The following is a 17,482-nucleotide window of genomic DNA, read 5'->3' on the forward strand; positions in this document are numbered from 1 at the left end:
CCATCTATTTGTCGCAGCTAGGCTCAGCTCCAGGTACGTCCGTCCTGGTGCCCCGTCTGCCCCACTCAAGGAAAGATGACGACCCCCCCTCCCCGGGACCCTCCCCAGGCCCCCCGGCCTCACACCTGGAACAGACCACAGGAGCCGCATCCACTTCCCCATCGGGAGCCCTCACCCTGTGAGTCCTCTGAGAGCAAAGTGCAGTAGCAGGGGTCCCCGCGACTTACTCAACCTTTTAATCCCCCGCACCTAACACCGTGCCTGACTCACTGTCAACACCCAACAGACATTCAGGGAATGAATGAATGATATCTGAAAGACCGGCCCAGTAAATTTCCGCAGTGAGCCTGAATTTATAGTTTCATTCATTCACTGATAGCAGCAAACATATGGCACTGACTAGGTGTTCCGTGCAGCTCTGAGCTCTTTACACGTATTAGCTCACTTTGTTGCCACAGCAACTATATAAAGTAGGCACTACTGTTACCCTGTTTCTGTTTTTACGAAAGAGGCAACTGAGGCAGGGCGCATTTCCTGGCCCAGGGCCATGTAGCTGGTGTCTCTCGGTGGCAGGACCAGGACTGGAATCCAGGCAGGGCTCGGAGTCCGTATTCTAATGGCTGTAAAATGCCTCCTTGACATTTGTTGAGCTCCAACTGTGTTGCAGCAGGGGTGCTGGGGCAGGTGAGCGGCCCCTGTCCCCGAGCACATGCTTGAGGTAGAGAGAGCCACAGAGAATGTCGCTGTCAATGTTATATGCCCAAATGAAAAGGGACCAGGTGTTGAGTCCTACACCAGGGTCCCTACTAATGGGTCCATATCAGGCCCCAAAGGCGGTCCTCTCTGGTCCCACTGAGGCAGGAACAGTGCAAGAAACTGATGGGCTTCGTGGCTTAGGGAACAGCTGACAGCTAATGGGAGCTTAGACCCAAAGCCCTGGGCCCCAACTTGAAGTCTGGTCATCCTAAAAGGTAGGAGGGGTCTACCTCTGGAGCGGGTGTGGGATGGGGCAGGCCAGTCAAAAAATCCATGGACCAGGTGTCAAAGGCTTTAATGACCAAGAGGTCTTGGGCTGCAGAAAACCCCCCTCAACACACACACACACACACACACACACACACACACACACCTCCCACCCTGATTACAGTCTCAGACCGTTCCAGTGCTTCTGGTCCCTTCTGTCAAGGAGGAAGGCTGCTCCTTCAGGGTTCCCAGAGAAGGGGAGGACCTGCACTGTCAGGTCCAGCTCCCTAATCCGTGGGACCCAGTGTCAAATGAAAACGTGGAGCTCTTGTTCATCGTTCGGAAGAATTTCAAGATAGTGACCCCAGGGCGACAAACCAAGCATAGGGCCCTTCTGAGCGCGGGGACCCCTGCGACTGCACAGGTCACACGCCCATGAATCAGCCCTGGCCACCTCTGCTCTGAGCTACGCGGCCAGGGGAAGAAAGGAACAGATTAACACGCTCCACCCCACACCGTCTTCTCTCCTAGGATGATGCTTCTCCTAGAAGTAATGTCAGCTGCTGTGGAGGAGGCAGAAAGGACCAGAAAACGCTCCCCCTTCCTGCATGCTGGCTCCTTTTACTGTGTGACTGCAAGGCAGTCCTGGGGATATGGGTGATTAGCAGATAAAGCCAGCTTGAAGGAGCCCTGGATGTCAGAGTGGGAGGGTCATGGTGGGCAGTGCGCTGCCATCAGCTGTACCCAAGCAGGGCTGGGCCTCGGGGAGGAGGGGACACAGTGTCTGGAGGAGGAATATATTGTCTTGATATTTTAACGGTTTGAAATGGGTTTGCTGGCTCAGGATGTCAACACGCAATATTGGGCCCGTAAAGAGGTGAACGTTCGAACAACCACAGCTCTCCAGTCCGGGGAGCCAGCCGGTTGCTGGGTTGGTGGGGCAGGTGGGCTCCCTTCTCCTGAACAAGCCTGCCTGTCCCCTGTGGCTCACCCATGTGTCCCCCCGCCCAGTGCCCAGCCCAGGCGTGGCCCGGTGTCATACCTCCCCACGAGTGGGTGGATAAATAAACCAGAGCAGGTGGGATGACAAACGCACCGCCCTTGGACACCCAGTGGCATGGCCATCCCAGTGTCACCCCTGGAGCTGTCTGAGCCGATGCTGGAGGAGAAAGAAGAAGAGGAGGGGAGGGAGGGTGGTGGGCCCCCCAGGGGTTCTGGGGCCCCTGCTCCCACAGCTCCGAAGCCTGCCCTCCCTGGTGATTTTCCATTTGGCTCGGGCAGGCCTCCATTCGTTTAGGTCCCTGCAGGGTGCTGGCCTGGCCAGGGCAGCAGAAACGGCTGGACGATGAATATTTATGCAAGCTGGGCAGCGGGGGCCTTTCCTGCAAAGGACACAAATAACATTAACCACCATGGCAACCGCGCTGGCTTGCAAGCTCTTTCCAACCCAGCTTTGATCCTCCAGCCGCAGGGGAGGGGGTGCTCCTGTGTGGGCCCCTCCCAACCCACAGCAGCCTGCCTCTATCACTCCGGGCTGGGCTCGGAGATGCCTGGGGAACAGGGAAGGCCCCTCTCTCTTGCAATTTCCTGGGCGACGGGAGCGTCTTTAATCCTAACCAGGTGACCCCGGGTGGGCTCCCCATGGCTGAGGCTTGGAACTTTTGGCCCCACCCTCACTCTCTGCGGGGAGGTGAGGGGCTGGAGGTAAGTCATCCATCCTGCCTGCTCAAAGCAACCCCCATAAAATCCCTAAACCGGGGGGTGGGGGTTGGGAGAACGACCAAGTGGAGGAACTCAGCCACATCCAGGGGGCAGTGCACCCCAAACTCCGCGGGGTTGGATGCACCTGCACCAGGACCCTCTCAGCCTTGCTCTGGTTGCTCAGCCGTGTTCTGTGTGACACGACATCCTTTATCACAAACTGGCAAACACGGTCCAGTGTTTCCCTGAGTTCTGTGAGCTGTTCTAGCAAATCATGGAACCCGAGGAAGGTGGTGTGGGAAGGCCCCCAACTGACCAGTCGGACACAAGTGTGGGGACCCCGGGGGCCATCTGATGTGGGGGCAGTCTGGTGGGTCTGAGCCCGTAAGCCCCCAGGTAGTTAGTGTCAGGAGGGAAGGAAAGTACAGGCCCCTCCAGGGGTGTCCGAGAGTTGGAGAAACCATCAGTGTGGAGAGCACCCCACACGGTCCGTGTCGGAAGAATCGTTCACAGAGGAACGGTTTTCCTTCAATAACATCGAGTGGATGCTTCGATGTTATTGATAAATGTTTGGAGAAAAATAAAGCAGGCAGGGCTGGAGGGAAGGGACGCACCATTGGGGAGGGATGTCAGGAACCTGGCAATGGTGACCAAGGCCCAGCAGGAGAAGTTCAGGTATGACAAGGGTGCCCTGGGTGACCACTGTCAGCAGGGACACCCGGCTTTGTGCAAAAGTGACAGAGGGAGCAAGAAGGGGCAGGTGTGGGCCTGGGGGGCTCAGGGAGGGTCAGGAGTGAACAAATACGAAGGAGGGGCCCGCTGGGCCCGCTCACTGGCAGCTCTGCAAACGACGTCCACCCTCCTGCAAAGCCCAGGAGACAGACCCCATTTTCCCCCCACAATGACATTTTGAGGGAATGGCTCTAAGATGGTTGAGAAAGGCCCTCCTGGGTTGTGGGTGGTCCAGAGACGGAGGGTTCACTGTGTAAGCAGCGCCCCCCCAAACACACACCCCTTTTCTTTAGTAAATGCTCTTAAGAAAAGAAGGTCAGAGGCTTATGTCAGGTGTTGGCTAGAAAGACAGTGAATTCTTTGGACAGCCCTGAGCTTTTCCAGACGGGCTGGGGAACCCCGGGGACAGGCCTTTGGCTGCCAGATGCCGTGCGAAGTCTCTCCGGGTGGGGGTTCGGAAGGAGTCATCAAATGCCAGGAGAGCTGCTTGCAGTTCTCAGAACTCCTGCTCCCAGGGGTGTGGTGGTGGCTCAGCCTAAGATGACAGTTTGAACCCTCCACCCGACCGTCGTGCCCAGCACCCACCCCGGCCCCACCCCGAGGAGCTGGGTGGAGAAGAGAGTTCCACACGCAGTTCTTGTGGTCAAGTGTGGTCTTGTCCCAGAAATGCATTGGGAAATAGCACCCTCCATCCATCCATCCATCCATCCATCCATCCATCCACTTCACAATCATTCGCTGAGCCTCCGGGCAGAGCCAGACACAGGGGCCTACGGCCTGGCTTCCCCCCCACACCCTCCAAGGCACTCCCCGTCCAGTCTTGAAGTCCCACTCAGAGATGTGCCCCAGCTCTCCCCAGAGACCAAGCCTCTGAAAGCACCTTGTTACCAGGGGGCGTGCTGTTCTTGGGGTGTGCCCGGTGGTACCTATTATCTTCTTGGCCCTGCTCCTACGTGGAGGGGGCAGCCCCGCATGACTCTGGCAGGTGCCCCTGGGATCATGCACCTCCAGCCGTCAGGCTCCACTGCTGTGTGCCGACAGACCGCCCAGCATCCACCGTCCCTCCTTTTAGTATAGCATCCCATCTTCTTTTGGGGAGCCGCCCTCTCCATCCAGGTATTCGGTTCACTCCAGGGTGCATGACCACAGTGATCTGCCCAAGGTGGGCACGTGGCTCTGGCCCAGCCCGCTGTGACATTTTACCCGCCTGGCTCCAGTGACCGGGTCAGCGATGGTCATGTGGCCACACACAGGGGGCTGAACGATCCCTTGGCTTGTAAGGGAACACCAGGAAGGTTCTCTGCTGCATGGAGAATCATGAGGACGAGGACGTGACTGTATTGGCCACCTGCCATCTTGCCCCCACAAGAAGAACCATCTAAGAAAGCTGCAGAGGACACAGAACCCGGAGGTGGAAAGAAACATTGGTTCCTGATGGGTCTGACTACACTCCTGGATCAAGCCACACCTGAAGGCCCACCTGTGGGATTCTCTGCTACATGAGCTAACAAATCCCCCATGTGTCTGAACCAGTTTGAGTTGGGTTTCTACCCCTTGTAATAGGCTTCACTGACACTCTCTCAATGCACTCTGCCCTTTAATCCCCATGACAGCTGGCCCACCCTTTAGGAGTCAAGTGCTAGGGACCCCCTCCTATTCAACATCAACCATCCTGGGCTCCCTTGCCTGGCTGCAACCTCAGTCTCTCTCTGCTCCACCCACCTCCCCGTGGCCCCAGTGGTTTGCACTCTGAGACGACTGCAGGCTCAGCTTTTCTGGCTTGATACCTTACCCCCAGCCTTGGTCTTGCCCTTCGGTCTCTGATCACTGCACACACTTTCCATCAATGAGCCCGAGGACCCAGGACCTGACCCTGGGATCAGCCTATGTGCCTAGCATCCCTTTGGATCAGGCCCCCAAAGAATGACAACCCATCGGACAGTGCACTCCCTATTTTTTTCTCATCAGTAGAATGTTGTGGAGAGTAGGGGCAGCCCCAAACAATCCCGGGTCATTATTGTTGCTCCGGGGAGCCTAAGAAAGCCACGCGTGCACAGCCCTCCAGAGCTTCAGCGTTCTTTGACATACATTTTCTTTCTTTTTTTCTTAAGATTTTATTTATTTATTTGGCAGAAAGAGAGAGAGAGAGAGAGAGAGGGTGCACAAACAAGGGGGAGAGGCGGGCAGAGGGAGAGGGAGAAGCAGACTCCCCACCAAGCAGTGAGCCCGAGGAAGGGCTCAATCCCAGGACCCCCGCTGGCCGGGATCATGACCAGAGCCAAAGGCAGGCCCCTCCCTAACCTACTAAGCCACCCAGGCGCCCTGACATACATTTTCTAATCTGATCTTGTCTTGCCCTTGTGCTGCTCTGCCCAGAATCCTTCCCAGCACATGCACGCTTGGGTTTGTCCCCGTTTCAGGATGCTTTTGCCCCCACCTGTAACACCAGACAACTGCCCTCCGGCTAAGGGGCTTGGCCCACTTGGAGGAAGCTGCTGAAAAGGCCTGAGCCGGCTTCCCCCTGCCCGCCCCCAGGGCAGCCCCTTAACCAGTGACTGACAGGCGTCCCTCCTTTGCCCCTAATGGGATAGAACTTGCATTTCCGAGCTCCCTGCAGGATCGGGCTGAGGCTGCCCTCTGCAGGGCTTTGCCTGAACCGGCTACCCTGGCTTTGCTCTCCGCCCTTTTCTGCCTCCCTCCAGCTTTTCCCAGTATCCCCAGAAGCACTTCCTGGATAAATCACTTGCACGTGAACCTTGTCTCAGGTCTGCTGCCGGGGATCACATCTAAAGCAATCACCCCAACTGCTCTGAGGGCTAGATAGGTTCATCTCCGTTTTACTGATGGGAAAGCTGCAGCTCAGAGAGGTTAGGAGACTCGTCCAATGTCACACAGCCGGTTCAAACTCAGTTCTTCTGGACCCCGCAACCCAAGCTGCCCCTTCCTCCACTGATCAATTAGACACCCAAAGCTGCCCCCCAGCAATCAGTCCTCATAAGCTAGACTTCAGTGTGCTCTCTCGTGTCACATCGCGGTACGATGTGCTGCTTTGGATCTGCAGCAGTGGCTGACCTCCAGCCTCACGTTCAGGGCCTGAGCCTTAGGAGGCTCTCTGTGGCCCCGGGGTCCTTGTGGATCTCCACAAGGACCATCCACAGCCATAGCCCCACATCCTTTTCCTTGCTCTGTGAGTCAATACTGTGGATCCTGAGATGGAAGCCGTCACCTGTCCATCCCTAGGCCCCTGAAGAGCAGGGACACGCAGCAGCTGTCAGGCGATCCGAGCACAACCATAACTGCTTCCCAGGCAGAAAGAGGCTTGCTACAGGAGTCAGTGTTGAAACCTGATCTTTAACTTGTGGATGTGAACCACCTTGTAGATATGAACTAACATTCACCAAGCCTCTATTCTGCGGCATCATATACCGCCAGTGAAAGCCAAGGAATTGACGTGTATCAGGGTCATGTCCTATTTCTAAAAACCACAAGGAATGATAAATCATCAGAAAAAAAAAAAAAGGATGATAAATCATCCATATACAGTTGCCCCTTGAACAACACAGGAGTTAGGGGCACCAAACCACACACAGCTGGAAATCTGCATTTATCTTCTGACTCCCTCCAAATGTAACTGCTAATAGCCTGCTGTTGACAGAGCCTAACCAATAACATAAACCATCCATTTTTTGCATATTTTGTGTGTCATACGTATTACACACTGTATTCTTACAACAAAGTAAGCTAGAGAGAAGAAAATGTTATTAAGATAAATCGTAAGGAAGAGAAAGGACATTTGCAGTACTGGATGGTATTTATTGAAAAAAAAAAAACCTCTGCCTTGCAGATTCAAACCTGTGCTGCTTAAGGGCCGAGGCCAAGTCAGGATTTGCTAATCTCACTGCACTCTTCGGTTCTGCATATATAGGAAAGTCAAAGGGATTCATAGGTCAATTTGTGCAAAGTTTAAAAACCATATATTTTATGGTAAAGGGCATTTAACCCAAGATGGTCAAAGCACTGATGTTATATATTTGCTGTAAAGAGAATTATAAGAGCTTTAATTTTCAGTATTTAAAAACTGTGTGATAAAAACTTGTGTCCATTAACTGGGGGTGGTGGGGAAGGAGGGCAAAAGCATGCTTGTTATAAAGCCACTTGCAAAGATGTCCTTGCGTCCACTCAAGACTTCCCCTCCTTCCCGTGTGCTTAGATTTACTTTGTTTCCGGCCAGGAGGCAGGAGCATTATTTGGTGAATACGAAAATGAAAATATAGTGTCATTGCTCATGTGGACATGCAAACATGTGATGACCCTTGTGGAATGTGATTCTCCTTCCCCCCGGAGCCGTTTGGCAGGAGCCACGACTCCCTCTCCAGCCCTCCCCACCTGCTGTCCCCTCCTCCAGGAAAGGAGTGCGTGTGTGCCTGTGTGTGGCTCTACCTATGTTGACACTTTCCAACTCCTTGGAAACCCATTCAAAATCCTGCTTTTCCTGGAAACCGCCACCTCCCCCCCGCCCCGTGCATTAATTCAATCCCCAAAATTGCCCCCAGAGGGCACCATGACTTGCCAATCTTTATCAGGAGATTATGTTCCCAAACAGGGAGTCACCTAAACCACACAGGAAATTGAGCAGAACCCCCTCCCTCCTTTGGGCCCAGATCCTGCACCGCAGAATGAAAGGCGGGATCCAGACTGGTGAGCCTCAGCCCCAACCCAGCCCTCAGACCTCTTCCCGTGGGCCTGCGCCTGGGCCTGGCTCTATTTTGTGTTAATAAAGCATGGATTGTTGGAGGATGACGTGCAGACAGAAAAACCCACATACCATACATGAATATTCACAAAATCATCACACCTGTGAACCAAGGACTCAGGTCAATGAGTCGTCGGCTCATCCAGAAACCCCTTCAGCCTGTACACTGTTGTAGAACTCATTTCAGTTCGTTGCCAAGAACAACAGCAATAGAAAAATCTGGAAGTCTGGACAAAATGAAAAGACCCATACAGGGAGGGCGGCTGCCTGCCTGCAGGGGTGGGGGGTGAGGTTGGCTGCAGATTCGAAAGGAAGTGTAGACTTGTTCACGTCAGGCCCAAGCAAGATAGGTCCTTGCCCCCCCACCACCACTTTTTAAAGGGCACCTGCCTGTCCTCCTCTGCATCCCCCTTCCTGTAGAGCGGGGAGCCCAAGAGGCCAGGGGTACGTGTCCAGAAGGACCCTTCTTTCTTCCTTCGAGACCAGATTTCACTACTCAGGACACCAGAATTCTGTGTCCTCTTCAAGGCCGAGGAGGTTTGTAGGTTTGGGGAGCTGACTGCCATTGGTGGCTGCACTTTTGGGCCACCATTGGGTAGGGCAGCTGTTTCCAGGATAGGAAAGAGGGCATTAGAGGGAACTCAGATACATAGGTCATGGGGGATAGAACATGGAGGCAGGCCCCAAGCCAGAGCCAGCTCTCTCTGGAGACCATATTCCAGCATAGAACCCCACAGAGCTCGTATTAGGTAGGGTTCTCTGGAGAAATGGAACAAATAGGACATACACAGAGAAAGAAAGATTTATTTCAAGGAATTGCCTCACGCCATTGTGGAATGTGAGAAGTCTAAACTCTGCAGGGTAGGCTGTTGGTCTGGGAATGCAGGTAAGAGCATGGATGTTGTGATCTTAACCCCAAATTCCTCAGGACAGCAGGCTGGACACTCAGGCAGGGTTCTAGGCTGCAGTCTGGAGGATTCCTTAGTCCTTTTCCTTGTGGCCTTCAACTGCTTAGATGAGGCCCACCCACAGTCCGGAGGGCAATCTGCTTTATTCAAAGTCTACTGATTTGACTGTCAGCTGCATCTACAACATACCTTCACAGCAACACTAAGACTGCTGTCGGCCCAAACAACTGGGCCACCATAGCCTAGCCACAATGACACATAAAATTAACTGTCATAGAGTCCAAGAAATCCATATCTAAGTCTATATCCACATCCTTCTCGGTTGTTGTGAAGGTGTGGTTGTCGAGACAGAAGAATAAGATAGATTTTATTCAATAATTCATTAGCTGATTTATAGCTTTTACATACTTGGACTTGGTATATGGGCTTGTTGGCACAACTGCTCTGGCCTGGCGTGTCTTAAGGGCAGCCTGCCCGTAACTCCAGATTGTCTTGTAGCGGGTGACTGCAGTCCCATCTTACCCACTGGCCCCTCTGGGCATTGGGTTTGCAACCCTGGATTCAAAAAACATCAGTCTGGAAAGGGGTAGAGGAGGATGCTTTAGCAGCCTGCTTATTGCTATGAGACCGGCTCTAGCTCTGTGACGATCACAGAGCTGAGGAGGAGGCAGTGCTGTGCGCAGCCGGCACAGGGAAAGCGGCCCCACATCCCCTTGCTGCCACCTCTTCCATCTTTCCCCCAGGGAACCCACCCATCGGCCCTCGGGTTGAGAAGGAACAGACGTGGAGGCAGGCTTGGGGGCCACATGTGGCTGCATGGATTGTCACCACAGAGGGGTCTGGCCTAGGAGCCTTTGGGGGCTGGTGTCCAGCTCTGCGCCTGGCATGGGTTACATCTTCCCAGAGGAAAGAGCACCTCTCAATTCCCACAAGGGTACCTATGACCCGAATGAGCTGGTGTGCGGGCCCCGGCAGGTTTTGATTCCAGTCCGGGCCCCAACCTTGGGCAAGAGACACAAGTTCTCCCGGGTCTCAGTTTCCTCACCTGTAAAATGGCAACAGGGGCAGGGCAGAGACGGGCTGAGTGGAGGCCCTTCAGAGATGTGGGACCTCGGCCCTCGGGCCCATGACTGTGGCCAAAGGGACTCTGCAGGCATGATCAGGTTAAAGATCCTGAGCTGGGGAGAGGATCGTGAATTGTCCAGGCGAGCCCAAGGACATCACAGGGGTCCTTATGCCTCCCCCAAAAGGAAGCAGAGGGTCGGGGCAGGTGGTAAGAGAGGAAAGGATGGAAGTGAGCAGTTGGGGTGTTGCAGGAAGGGACCCCCGCCAAGGAATGTGAGCATCTCTAAGGGCTGGAGAAGGCAGAGGGAAGGGTTCTACTCCCCCCGGAGCTTCTAGAAAGAACCGGCCCTGCTGACACCTTGACTTCAGCCCAGGGAGCTTGCTTTTGAACTTCTAGTTCCAGAACTGTGCTGTTTTGAGCCACTACACTTGAGGCCATCTGTCCCAGCAGCCACAGGAGGGTGGCTTTAAGGGTTCACAGAGACGGGGCCTCTGAACAACATCTCTCCCTGGAGCATCTTACGGAGCTCTGGGTGGGGGGGCGCCGGGTAACTGGGCTTCCTTACCTCCACCTGCCCCCCCCCCCAGGTCCCAGAGACAGCTGCCGTCCTGGGGGCCCCTGGGGGGATAAGGGGTGACCTTTTAGCACGTGAGGAAGGGCGGGAGGCCCAGACGGCCAGATGGTGGAGATGATGATAAGTGTCCCCCCTTCCCCCCTTCCCCGCCCCGGCCCCTTCCAGAGCCGCCAGACCACGGGAGGCCAGGATGGCCATGAAGTCATCGTTTACAGGCTTTGGCTTACGAAAGAGGTTTCAAGAAGAGCAAGCGGCGAAAAGCAAGAGTTACTTTCAGATTGGTCATCGGTGACCGGCAGGCCAGACCGTTCGTTCCCTACAAAAACAAAGCACACAGGCACCAAGTCACCCCATACACTTTCCCTCCGCTGGCCCGTCCCCACCCTTTCCTGCCCAGCGCCAGCCCTCCCTGCCCTGGGGCTTTGCTGGATCCCCAGTAGCCAGGGACTTCCCGGGTTCTAAGGACGAAGGCCCCAGAACCCCGCAAACCAGGACAGCTGGCCACCTGACTTGGGACATCTGGCCCACTCCACCCCACAGTGGCTCCCACAGCACCCAGGCCCCAGCCCCACATGGGATACCCTCGATTCCTCTGGGTCCTGGGAAGGCAGCGGGCTCTGCTGGCCTCGGGGCCCTCCCCACCCTGAGCCTGTGCCCAGAATCCTCTTCCTTCTGGTTTTTCACGGCTCGCCCTGTTCAGAGGCCCCGACCACCTTGTCTGTGACAAAACCTGCTTTGCTGCTGCCACCCCTTCTGTGAATTTCTGTCACAGGCCTTAACCCACCTTCCAATTCTGTGTGTGTGTCTCCCTTACTAGATTTCTGCTTTATTCACCTTGAACCCTCAGTACCCACCAAACTGCCTGACATATAGTTGGCATTCAATAAATATTTTTTTCAATAAATATTTTTTTAAGATTTTATATTTTTTTATTTTATTATTTAAAGGAGAAGAAAGAGTGACCAAGTGTGAGGGAGGAAGAGGGGCAGAGGGAGAGGGAGAAGCAGACTCACTGCTGAGCAGGGAGCCTGACGTGGGACTCGATTCCAAGACTCTGAGATCTTGACCTGACCGGAAGGCAGATGCTTAACTGACTGAGCCACCCAGGTGCCCCGAAATATTTTTTGAAGATCAGAGGCGGAAGGCAGGAAAGAGAGAGGGAGGGTAGGAGACAGAAGGGAAGGAGGGAGAACCCAAGACATCTGAGTCCTTCACCTTCACAGCCTTCAGTGTGACACCAAGTAAATGACAGCTTGCATGGCATTTAATGGGTATGGATGGAGAATGGCCCAATTTGGTCAATTTGGTGCAGGAGACTAACTCCTAAAGACACCGCAGGAGCTCAAGGGGTATAGGCTGCCTGTTTTTCAGGTCACCCAGACACAGATCCGTCCTCAAAAACTATCTCTACTGAGGCTTCACACGAGGCCCCAAATGTGTGTGGACACGAACCAGAGCAGCCGAGAAGCCCCCAGCCCGGACCCGGACAAGGCTCTGGGGTGTGCTCACAAAGGCCCGAGCACATGAGCCTTGACCCTCTAGATACCCCTGCCTCAAGTAATGCAGCTTACCCTGCTGCTCCCCCAGTCTGTAAGTACATTAATGCCGGGGTCCACGGCAATGACCATGGGCTGCAAAGTCCCTGTTTCCATTGTCCCATGCACAGGGGAGCCTTCTCAGGAGCTCTCAGCAGGGCTGCCAGGGCCCCCCTTGTGGCTGTGACTGTGCACACATGGGGGGGCAGCTGGGCCTGAGCAGATGCCGTTCAGACCGAGATGACAATGTCACATCCACCCTCCTTCAGAGTTCCCTCTGCAAAGACCTCCTGAATGTGTGCTGTGTGCTGCTCACCAGACAGGAAGATGGACAATAAGCAAATAAACAAGCTCACACAGCTGTAGGTACGAGGAAGAGAAAATCCAGACTGGTCCACTTTTGCTGACGAGGAGATTCCCCAAGGCTTCCTCCCAACCCGGGAGACGTGGCCACAAGGGGTCAATAATCAAAGATTAGACATAGTATCATAGACTGAAAACGGTACAGGGAAATGGGATGCAAGAATAATCAGTCTCCTTTGAGGGCAGATTTGAAAGAGTTGTAAAGCTTTTAAAGATGTGTCCAGCTCTATCACCCAGAACTTCCACCTCGAGGTACATATCTAGGAAAATCTCTTCGATTATGCCCAGGAAACGTGCACAGACATTTTAATGATGGCATCATTTGAAATAGCAATAAACTGGAAATGATGTCTATCGACTCATGGAATACGAAGTCACATTAAAAGGAGGGATGAGGGCAGCCCGGGTGGCTCAGCGGCTTAGCGCTGCCTTCAGCCCAGGGCATGATCCTGGAGACCCAGGATCGAGTCCCACGTTGGGCTCCCTGCATGGAGCCTGCTTCTCCCTCTGCCTGTGTCTCTGCCTCTCTCTCTCTCTCTCTCTCTCTCTCTCTCTCTCTCTGTGACTCTCATGAATAAATAAATAAAATCTTAAAAAAATAAAAGGAGGGATGAGAGAAGCCTGGGGGGGGGGGGGGGCGGTGCAGTCGGTTGAGCGACCAATTCTTGGTTTTGGCTCAGGTCACGATCTCAGGGTGGTGGGATGGAGCCCTGCATCCAGCTCTGCGCTCAACGTGGAGTCTACTTGAAGATTCTCTCCCTCTCCCTCTGCCCTGCCATTCATGGTCTCTAAAATAAGTAAAGAAATCATTAAAAATATAATAAAAAATAAATAAAAGGAGGAAGGAGATTCAGCTGCCCTGAAGTGAAGATTCTCCAGGATGGGATCAGTGGATGAAAGAGCAAGGTGGAGAAGAACAAACGTGATATAGTCCCACGCAGAAGGTAGAAAGCCCTGCACCCGGGTCTCCACGTGTCCATAGAGACGGGCATAGTGCACGGAGGCAGGGCGGAAATCGTGGAAGCTTTGGGAGGGGGACCGGCAGAGAGGGTCCCCTCGGAGGCCCCAGCTTGACTCTGATTGATTCTACACAGACAATCACACATGCTGGTATAATTAAACATGAGAAGGAAAAGAAAACAAAACAAAAACCCAAGGTGATAGAACAATCCCGTTTGTACACTTCAACTCAGCTCAGATGTCATTGGTCCCCTTTGACTGTAAAGACAAAAGCCCAAATACCTGCCAAGATCTGTTGCTATCCACCGAATACACACCCACCCACGCTTTGCCCAGATAGGCAGATAGCACTAGTGCTTAAATTTTATTTTATCGGGTGTACACACACACACGCACACACACACACACTTCAAATGTGGCTTAAAACCATAGCCATTTTATTTAGCTCACACATCTGTGGGTCAGCTGCGTGATTTTTCTGGTCTGGGCCAGCCAGGCTGATATTTTCTGGATTTATCTGTGTTCATCTGGCAACTAGATAGTCCAGAATAATGGAACTCATGTGTCTGGAATGGGACACCTCGCTCTCGGCCTGATTCTCCTCCTGCAACAGGCTTATTCACATGGGGGGGGGGGGGTGTGGTCAGAGTTCCAAGAGCATCATGGTGATAGCTGTAATGCCTCTTGGGTGCAGACTCTAAAATTCACACCCTGTCACTTCTACCTCATTTTGTCGGTGAAAGCAAGTCCTGAGACCTGCCCACGTGCAAGTGGTGAGAAATAGACTGTATCCAGCCAATAGTATCAACAGCTCCTATGTGCCAGGCCCTGTGCTAAGCATTTTTGGTATATTTTCTCATTATGTTCTCATAGTAAGGCTACGAGAAAGGTGTATAGTCTCACTTTACAGATGAAGAAACTGAGGCACCCTGGTTGGGGAGGTGGTGGTCAGAGAAGGAAACTGTCCAGTAGACTCCAAGACTTTAACCCATGTACAAACTCTCCTTTGCAGATGCCTGAAATGCTGATTCTGTCCTGCTACGGGCTGAATTTTGTCCTCCCTACCCCCGCAGGATTCATATGGTGAAGCTCTAACCCCCATGGGGCTGCATTTGGAATAAGAGAATAATTAAGGTTAAACGAGGTTCAGGGTGGAGCCCTGCTTATCTCCTTGTAAAGGAGACACCAGAGAATTTACTCTTTCTCAGCCCCAGGAGGACACAATGAAAAGGTGACAAGCCAGGAAGAAGACCCTCACTAGCAACTTAACCTTGATCTAGGATTTCAGAGACTCCAGGACTGTGAGAAATAAATGTGTGTTGTCTAAGCCCTCCAGTCTGTGCTAGTTTGTTATGGCAGCCCAAGCCGACTCTGCCCCTCTTAAAATGCAGGGCTCCCTTGTGATGAGCACTGGGTGTTGTATGTAAGGGATGAATCACGGAATTCTACTCCAGAAACCAATGTTGCACTGTATGTTAGCTAACAAGACTTAAATTCAACATTTTTTTAAATAAATAAAATAGAGTGCACCTGGGTGGCTCAGTGGTTGGGCATCTGCCTTCGGCTCAGGGCGTGATCCCAGGGTCTGGGGATCAAGTCTCTCATCAGGATCTCCATAGGGAGCCTGCTTCTCCCTCTGCCTATGACTCTGCCTCTCTCTCTTTGTGTCTCTTATGGATAAATAAATAAAATCTTTTAATTAATTAATTAATTAATTAATTAATATGCAGTGCCCCTTTTGCTGACGGTGACACTCCTTCCCTAATTTCTCAGCATGCACTTGATGTTTACCTTGTGGCTCTCCTTCCCGGTGAGTTAGCCTTCAAGGTGAAGTTCCCAGGATACCACGTTTCTGTGTACAGCCAGTCTCAACACTCACTTTTCTCTGCTTTTTTAAAATTATTTCTCTGCTTGGAGGACACAGGTTTGGCGATGACTGCTGGGTCCAGCAGGTATGTCCGGAGTCAGAAAAAGAATATCTCAGCTGGAAGTAAAAGGGTTTGAAGGCACTCTGGCTGTTGGGAAGTGTCTGCCATGAACACTTCAAGGACAAGGAGAAGGGAGAGGGAACAGAGCTCCACCTGGTTGGGCACAGGTGCTCCCCAATCCTACACCTTCCCCTCTTCTTGCCCTGGGACTCAAACACCAGCACTGACTGTGGTGATGAAGGGCAGTGGTTCACTGCCTCGGCTCACGTCCTGTGTCTCACCTGTGTTTTACCTGTAACATTCGGTACATCGCTCAACCTCCCCCACACTCAATTTCCCAACCTGCAAACCAGAGATAACAATGGTGTTTCCGGAGTAGCACCAGTAGCTCAGCGGTTTGGCGCTGCATTCGGCCCGGGGTGTGATCCTGGAGTCCTGGGATCGAGTACCGCATTGGGCTCCCTGCACGGAGCCTGCTTCTCCCTCTGCCTGCGTCTGCCTCTCTCTGTGTGTGTCTATCATGAATAAATAAATAAAATCTTTTTTTAAAAAAATGGTGTTTCCTTATAGTGTTGCTGTCAGCACTAAGTGGGTCAACATCCATGGAGCTTTCGGGGGAGACTCTGGGCCACCAGAAGAGCCAACATGTGTTGGCTCTAGAGGGAGGTGGCTGGAGGGGAAGGGGCACTCCAGGGTCACCTGCCCCGAGCCCAGGCACAGGGCTCACTTGTCTGCCCCTCCCTGGGGGATCCTAAAGGGAACTCTCATGTACAAGGGAACAGACCAGGTGTGTGGGGACACACACATCTACTCCTTCATCTTTGCTGCAACACTCAGAGGAAAGTCTAGGGGCCCATTTGATGGGGGGAGGATGAGGCTAGCACCTTGCCCCAGGTTACACAGCTGGGGGCCAACACCAAATTCCCCACTCTGTTTCGGATTCTAGGAATCTTTGTCACACTTTGGATGAGATGAAAGGATCCTGCAGTGTCTCCGAGTCAGCTGACTACATGTTCCCATTTAGAACCAGTCTCAGCTCCATTCAGCCCACCCAGACACCTTCCTTCATTCAAGCTCCTTCTTGGGGCTCGCCATGAGGAAAAAGGGACAGATCTGCATTTGAATTCAGGTCCCAATGCCTGCCATTTAGGAAACTCACTTAGCCTTTCTGTGCTGCCATCCCTCAATTGTGAAATGGGTTGATTAAGTGAGCTGAGACACATAACACGCATAATCTCGTACCTATGCATTCAGGAAACCACAGATAAATGCAGTCCCTCCTCTGCAGGCTGAGAAATGCCTCTGAGGTCACTGATTCCCAGTGTGGTCCACTGCAAGTGTCAACACCCCTCATGGTGCTTGGAATATAGCAAGTGCTGTTAAAAACAAACAATAGGTCCAAAACGGAGTCACTTGTGCTAAGCCCACATCAACAAACCAAGACCTAGTACCTAACCTAACTGCAGTCTCAGCCTCCCCCAGGAATATAATCATAACCAGTCAACCTGGAATTACCAGGTCAGCACCAGAGAGGTCATCTGCCTGATAGAACCCACCTCCTCCTAAGGGAAGGTGACTTTGCCTGAAATGATCCATTCTGCTGGTAACCTCCTTGTCCGGTCCTCTTTTGCCTATCAAAGTGTTTCATCTTGTACAGTTCCTTGGAGCTACTTCCTGTGCTAGATGGGATGCTGCCCTACTCATGAATCATGAATAAAGCTGGTAAGATTTTTTAAATACACTCAGTTGTAGTTTGTTTTTTTTAAAAAGATTTTATTTATTTATTCATGGGAGACACACAGAGAGAGAGAGGCAGATACAGGCAGAGGGAGAAGCAGGCTCCACGCAGGGAGCCTGACTTGGGACTCGATCCCGAGACTCCAGGGCCATGCCCTGGGCCGAAGGCAGACGCCAAACCACTGAGCCATCCAGGGATCCCCTGTAGTTTGTTTGTAACAGGTTTTGTGGCAGCAGTGGGATCTGAAGGAGACTTCTGATG

The sequence above is a fragment of the Canis aureus genome, chromosome 9 (genome assembly GCF_053574225.1).
Source record: "Canis aureus isolate CA01 chromosome 9, VMU_Caureus_v.1.0, whole genome shotgun sequence".
NCBI classification, from domain to species: Eukaryota; Metazoa; Chordata; class Mammalia; order Carnivora; family Canidae; genus Canis; species Canis aureus.